The sequence below is a fragment of the Marmota marmota genome, unplaced genomic scaffold (assembly GCF_001458135.2).
Source record: "Marmota marmota marmota unplaced genomic scaffold, marMar, whole genome shotgun sequence".
Taxonomy (NCBI): domain Eukaryota; kingdom Metazoa; phylum Chordata; class Mammalia; order Rodentia; family Sciuridae; genus Marmota; species Marmota marmota.
The window spans coordinates 13,037,516-13,043,747 of NW_026000196.1; the positions used below are offsets into that span (position 1 = coordinate 13,037,516).

The window sequence follows — 6,232 nt, forward strand, 5'->3', positions numbered from 1 at the left end:
AAGGCAGCAGAACACAACAGACACTAGTATGGCAATATGTAAATCAATGGATGTGTAACTGATGTGATTCAGAATCTATAGTTTTAACAACCATTCTATACGTGGAATGCCCAGGGACAAGGAACCAATCTTTATAGGCCCAATGTCTGGCCCACTTGACCTGAAATATTTTGAGGAAATATAATAGCCACTATTAAATAAAAACTTACTGAATTTGCTCAGTTCTAAGGTGAACATGTGAACTGGCATGTTACCAGTCATAGCGGGACTGCTCAAAAAAGGATTGTGGTGGTCTATGAAGCAGACTGGATACTGATCCCAGCTACACTTGTGACTCTAGTATCAGCCCTCTTCCTGCTAATTGTTTTAGTCCTAGATGCATGAATAATCCTACAAATAAGAATTCTCTTCTCCTGACCACATCATTTACTCATAGCAGAGTTGTACCTACAGAGCCAGAATCTGTTACACTTCTGCTTGAATGTTCCCCAAGTAGTTTTTCAAAAAAGTTGGACATAGTCCTATTGACCACAGAATGACTTTTGCTGCTTCTTCAGAGTCAGGGTATTTCCTTTTATGGCAAAAGTTATTATTATCTGAAGAATCCTAAACTGTACTTGTTTAAAATATTCCCCACATAAGAAACCTGGTAAAAAGTTGTGCTGGTGTTTGCATGAAGCCTGTTGTACATAATTTTCTGAAGCTGTTTTCAATCATGCAAATGATTTTTTCCTTTGCAATATGCTAATGCAATCTGATTTATTTCAGTTGTAAAAGTTAATTACAATGTGTTTGTGAGTCCCTAAAGATGATGTATTAAATGTTTATAACCAGGATTATTAAAATGTCCTGTCTCGATTACAGAGCTTCTCTTTCAAACACTAGAACTAATTGTAGCCTTAAATCACAACAACCTCACCGTTAAAATTAACACAAGGGCAACATTGCATAATTTTAATTAATTTTAATTTGGCCAAAGCAAATTAATTTTTGTTTTCTAGAAGGACAGCTAAACTCTTTTGTAGCCTGCTTCCGCTGAACATGGAGTTCATAAACTTCTTTTCTTCCTGGTATTTTCATCTCTCTGAAGCTTGTGCCTTGGGATTGACTTCTTGTTTATATTTTGGTTCCAATTTGCATATCTGGGTCTCTCCTCCCTTCTTTGCATTTCAGTTAGGAAATGAAGTCAGAGTGCAGTGTACATATCTATACAGTGCTGCGGTCAGGAGACAAATTTTTCATAATCTTTGTGCCCGGGTCTTTGAAGATAATGATGTTCAGAGCTTAGGACAAATACATGCTGAGCTTCTATTTTTAGCACCCATTGAAATCTGCCAACACCTCTTTCCAAGTTTGTAAAACTATTTTAAAAGGAAAACATATGTAGAAACCAACATATGTATATTCTTTCCTCTTTCTCCTTGTACCTAAGATATTTACAAAAATTGACTATTTTATATGAATTGCTAATACACAGGATTCGCTGGACTTTACCAATAGCAACAGAATAAACTCTCTTGATTCTTAAAACTGAGGTATCTTTCCCCGAAAAGTTTTTCATTTGTCAGTTTTGCAGAGCTGGCGATGGAACTTCGGCCTCACACTAAACAAGTATTCTACTACGGAATTATGTTCCCAGCCCCTGCCCTGGAAAGTTCTGTCTTCTATTCCTACATCTCTGAATGACATGTTCTAACTCTTTATCGAAATGGAATATGCTTTAGAAGTAGGAATGGTAATGATAAATAACCTCTACTAAATTTCAGAAAGTCAACCTGGTCCCCTAAAGTATAGAACTTCAGGGATAAATACTGTATAGGATCTGAGTGTTTTATCTTGCTGATTATAAATTCTGAATGTTTTGAACAACAGGATAGATTATTACTCATCTTAATTTGCATGTAGAAACTTTGAGATTATGTGAGTTTTGTTTCTGACTGTTCATCTAAATTATTTTCTTAACCTACTCATTCCTCTAGAGGTTTCCTATGTACTTGGTACATCAAAATCTTAGAACCAATTTCATTTTATGATCAGCTAGTAATAATCATAGTCAAAACAAACAGGAATTTAGTATATACAAGCTATTAGATACCAGGTGAGTAAAGTATAATCATATCAAAAATTCTTCGTTTAAACCAACATGTGATTTTTGAAAGTGGGAAGTTGGAAGTTAACAATCACATGAGAAAATTGGAAATAAGCTAGAATCTCCTGGTAAAGTAGGTTTGCTCACTCCCTACATGGGGGAATGGACTTCATCTATATGTGTATATCACAATTACTCATTTCCATACCTTCTTTATAAAAGTGGCTCTCTAGAAACCACACCTAAACTTTTTGAACCAACACTGGATATAACTGACTGGGTAGGATATAGATAGTTGATTAAATTAGGTCCATAAAAGTTTAATCTCAGATTTTTAAATAATCATGAGGAAAATTGAGATAAACTCTTGATGTGCCTAGACCTGCAATGGGCAAAACGGTGGGGAGACCTATTTCAGCCCATGTTGTAAATATATTTCCTATGTAGCAAAGGTGTGCATTTTGGTCAAGGATCTCGGCATGAACAATTTTGGTGTTTTTCTTTTCTTAAGGTTATTTGCCTATCAGTAAAAATATTTACCTAAATGCTAATGTTTACTTTTAAATAAAAATTGAATTTCATTCATAAAATAAATAAAGCTTTAAAGTTGCAGCTTAATTAAAAATATGGGGACTAATATTATCTTAGTGGAAATTAAGAAATAGTCCAAATAATCTTCCACTTCAATTCAATGAATTTTAAAACAAACCTAACAGAAAGTTTACAATTTTTAAAGACTAGATAACTTTAAAAATTAGAAATTCAACAATTGTCAAATTTCATTTTATCTTGAGGTAAACTTCTTTCTTTTCAGGGGGACGTTCTTTATGAGTGAATATTTGCAGAGAACTTTTGGGCCATTTTATAATCCCAACTTCTAAGATATATTGGTAAGTGTGAGACGGGGGTTTCACTAGTGATTCTGAGTTGCTATTTTTATACTGGAATGTTTGTTACACCTATGAAAACTCTAAGAAGAAAGGACATTATTTCAGCATCTTTGTGTCTAGAAGTGCTCACCATAATTTCAAATACAGTTAACCTTCCTTATCCATGGATTCCACATTTGTGGATTCAACTAACCAAGAATTAAAGATATTTGGACAAAATAACCCCATACATATCTGTATGGAATATGAACAGATTTTTTTCTTGTCATTATTTCTCCAGCAATACATTATAACAGCTATTTGCATAGCATTTTCTCTGTGTTAGGTATCTAGAGATATTTCAGAGTGTAACAGAAGGAGGTGGGTAGGTTATATACACATACTATTGCATACTATATGAGCATCTGCATGTTTTCATATCTGCTTGGAGTCCTGGAACCCATCCCTCATTGTACATATTAGATATTCAACATATTGTTGTAAACAGAAATGACTGAGAAGATCTGATATAGGCTAGAAGTATATAAAATTAATTTATCTAACATTATTACTGTTAAATTAACAAATAAATAAAAACAGAAAAAAAATGTGCCTCCTTCAACTAAGCACTGGATTCTCTAGACCCATAATTGGGAGGTTTTCCTGAGACTCTTAAATGCAAGAAACTCTAGTTAGTGGGAATCAGTATGAGTGAGAGTAATCAGAGATGTGCAGGATCATCATAGAGCTCAGGAAAGACTTCATTACCTCCTGCCTTAATACATAAGAGTTTACCATTTATTCTGAGAACTCTGTTGTGCAGTGGAGGCCTAAATGCAAAGAAGTTTTGAAAATTTTATAACTTTTTTCCACATACTTTGTTTTGAAGAGCTGAATACATTGTACAGAATTGTTTGTTCCTCCTAAAACTACACTTCACAGTGTGCCTATGAGGACTCACATTGCCAAGTATTTGGAAGAATTTGCTCACTAACTTTACAGATTACACTTTCTGGTTGCCATTTATTAAGGAGATGTTCAGGTTTAGTATTGACTGAGTTTTTTTTTTTTTCTCTCTCACTAGTGAAAGGACACAGATAAGAAAAATGAACATATTGCTTGATGCAGACACCTGTGGATTGGAGAAATAAATCCCACTTTGGCTAAATATGCCAATGATGAGACTGCACTCTTCAAATACTGTCAGTTTATTGACTTCAGTTCCAAGGCCTGTGGTAGACAACTGGTTCAGATTGGGTGATTTTAACTGAGACCATGGGGTCTATCTTAATCTCAGCAAAAATCTTATGGACCATGAAAAAAGTGTCTCCTTTGAAACAATTACATTTTATTAGATGATGTTAATGTTCATATGATGGTTTGTGCTAATAGCCATCAAAATTTTGAGGTCAGCTATGGAAATTTTTTCCAGGTATTGAACATTAACACACCAAGGGAATGTATATGGTTTAGATAGATGGCCAATGGAAATGATGACAGAAATCATGAGTTCTGTTCTCAGATCCTTCATTGGTACACTTGAGACATACAATTTTTTCTTTAGTTCTCTAGGTGTACTATGGATAAGTTAAAAGTGAATTTCAACACAACTATTATGATTTTCTATGTACCAATAATAAAAATTTGAATTTAAAATTAAATACAATGCATTAGTAATAAAAAAAGAAACACATATACATAAATATAAAAAACTATGTACAAAATCTATATAAAGAAAATTGAAGCTGGGTTCGGTGACACACGCCTGTAATCCCAGTGGTTTGGGAGGCTGAGGCAGGTGGATGGCAAGTACAAAGCCAACCTCAGCAAAAGCTAGGCACTAAGCAACTCAGTGAGACCCTGTCTCTAAATAAATTACAAAATAGGGCTATGGATGTGGCTCAGTGGTCGAGTGCCCCTGAGTTCATTCCCCAGTACAAAGAAAAAAAAAAAAAAAGCAAAACTGAAAGCCCTATGAAAGAACTCAAGCATCTAAATAGATATTTCATGTTCATGAAAAGGAAGATTTAATATAGTTAAGAAATCCCTTCTTCCTGACTTAATCTATAATTCAATATGCTCTCACTCAAAATCCCAGTAAATTTCTTTCTTTTTCCCTAGATATCAAGCAAACTAGTTCTAAAGTTTAAAAGATGAGGCAAATGATTTGAACTACCCAGCAGCACCAGTGGAATAGAAGAGCAAAGTTGAAAGACTGATACTACTTGACTTCTTAGTATGGAATTATAATAGTCAAGACCTTATTGTATTTGAGAAAGAACATATGCACTTGTTCAGTGGACACAACAGAGAAAGTCCAGAAAGAGGTCCTCACAAATACAGTCAAATGACCTTTGATACAGGAGTCAATGCAATTCTAAAGAGAAAGAGCAGTCATTTCAATAAATGATGTTAAAACAACTGGACAGCCACATGCAAAAATGTTAATTTAGATATAAACCTCATACCTTCACAAGAGTAGACCCAAATATGAAATGCAAAACAATAAAACTCCTAGAAAATAACATATAACATACAAAAGACCAAAGAATCTTAAATTTGATGATGATTTTTTTTCATACAACACCCAAAGCACAATTCATGACAGAAAATTTGGTACATTGGAGGACATAGTTAAAATTTAAAATTTCTGCTTTGCAAAGACACCATTATGAGAAGCACAGGGAAACTGATAGATTGATTGGGAAAGTCATTGCAAAATATATCCAAGGATAGATTTGTATCCAAAATATTCGTAGAACTCTTAAACTCACCATTAAAAATAGATAGCTCAGTTTTTTAAATAGGCAAACACCTTAATAGACATCTCACAAAGATGTAGAGATATGCAGGTCTATCAATGGCAAATAAGCATATGAAACAATGGTTAACATCAAATTTTATTAGGAAATTGCAAATTGAAAGAAGAGTGAGATGCCAATATATACCTATTTGAATGGATAAAATCCGTAACACTGAGGATATCTATTGTTGAGGAAGATGAGAAGCAACAGAAACTCATTCATTGCTGACTGGTAAAAATTTAAAATAATAGAGGCAGCTTATATTATTTTAAATTTTTGCAACTTCTTACAAAATTAAACATGTTACTATATGATCCAGCAATCATGCTCTCTGACATCTACTCAAATAAGGTAAAAAAACAAAAACAAAACAAAAAAAACCCCTTACATTTCTGTAAAAATCAGCATTTAAGTGTTTATGTGAGTTTTTTTTTTTTTTTGCATAATTGCCCAAACTTAAAGGCGACTAA

General features: G+C 33.6%; 1 long non-coding RNA gene across 1 annotated transcript in view; it reads left to right on the top strand.

The window, feature by feature from the left end:
* LOC125612497 overlaps nucleotides 1-4,672 on the top strand; it is a 51,129-nt gene extending 46,457 nt beyond the window's left edge. The window contains exons 5-6 of the long non-coding RNA XR_007342856.1: nucleotides 2,904-2,979; nucleotides 4,043-4,672. This is a non-coding gene — a long non-coding RNA (uncharacterized LOC125612497). The remainder of the gene's footprint in view (nucleotides 1-2,903; nucleotides 2,980-4,042) is intronic.
* Nucleotides 4,673-6,232: the final 1,560 nt, after the last annotated feature.